Source organism: Tupaia chinensis, unplaced genomic scaffold (assembly GCF_000334495.1).
Source record: "Tupaia chinensis unplaced genomic scaffold, TupChi_1.0 Scaffold000248_1, whole genome shotgun sequence".
In the NCBI taxonomy this organism is placed as follows: domain Eukaryota; kingdom Metazoa; phylum Chordata; class Mammalia; order Scandentia; family Tupaiidae; genus Tupaia; species Tupaia belangeri.
In genome coordinates this window covers 5248040-5249113 of record NW_006159726.1, presented here as the reverse complement: position 1 = coordinate 5249113, position 1074 = coordinate 5248040, and the positions used below count along the sequence as shown (strand labels likewise).

At 43.5% G+C, this 1074-nt stretch overlaps 1 non-coding gene across 1 annotated transcript; it reads left to right on the top strand.

Moving 5' to 3' along the window:
- The first annotated feature begins 431 nt into the window (after positions 1 to 431).
- LOC114007868 (U6 spliceosomal RNA) lies at positions 432 to 535 on the top strand. Its single transcript, XR_003549451.1, has one exon. It is a non-coding gene; the product is annotated as a U6 spliceosomal RNA (small nuclear RNA).
- The last annotated feature ends 539 nt before the right edge of the window (positions 536 to 1074 follow it).

Below are 1074 nucleotides of genomic sequence, written 5' to 3'. Positions count from 1 at the left end.
CTCCCAAAACATGGCCTGGTTCCAAGGCACAGCGGTAATGCACTGCTCAGGAGAAACTAGATCCTACATGGCAACCACGGTTCGAATCGCCGGCCCGGTTGGCCTGCAATGTGTCAGGCACATGCACAAATGCCCAAGATCCAATGGGCTCGAGGACTGGAGGGAGAGGATCACAGCGTGACCAGACTCTGTGGAGGGGTGGAGGGTGCTCCTTTCTCTCTCTCTCTCTCTTTCTCTCTCTCTTACGTGTGCAGACATGTGCTCTATCATGAATATATAAAATAAAATAAGGAGTCATCCAGGTGGCATGGTGGTTAAAGTGCCTGGATCCCACAGGGCCAACTGCATAGTTTGAGTCCTGGACCCAGCAGCTTGAAAAACACTCTGGGTGCATGTGCATACATGCCTACAACCCCCAGAGAAGAGTGGAGGTGCTCGCTTCAGCAGCACATACACTAAAATTGGAACGCTACAGAGATTTGCATGGCCCCTGCGCAAGGATGACATGCAGATTCGTGACACATTCCATATTTTTAGAAATATTTCAAGCTAAAACATAACAAGTGGGAATGGGAAGAAGACACCTACTTTATAGTTCATTGCTCTGTGAGGGGACAGCTGACCTGAGGAGGCAGTATGGGCCCCAGAAACTATTACAGGTTGCTTTTCCTTCCTCCTCGGCAACTGTTCTTGGAAAGGTCAAATCAGTCATTGTGTAAATATAATGTATAGAAAAACCTAATAATGATTGGAAAAAACAATGAAAAGATATTGAATGTTGAAGCGGGGAGTTTAATGTCTCTGTACTGACTGACATGCATGGCATTCCCTTTTGCAAAAGCAATGTAATACACTGTAAAGTTATATGCAATTCAATGTAATATAAACAAAATTAAGATGATAATAAATAAAAAATAAAATAAAAAGAAAAGAATGTATACAATATCCTTGATTTGGTAATCACATACTGAATGTATGCTTTGAAAACCATATTGTAGGGACCAGCAGATGGCATAATGGTTACATTGCTGGACTCCCACATAGTCAACCACGGTTCAAGTCCCAGACCTGGTG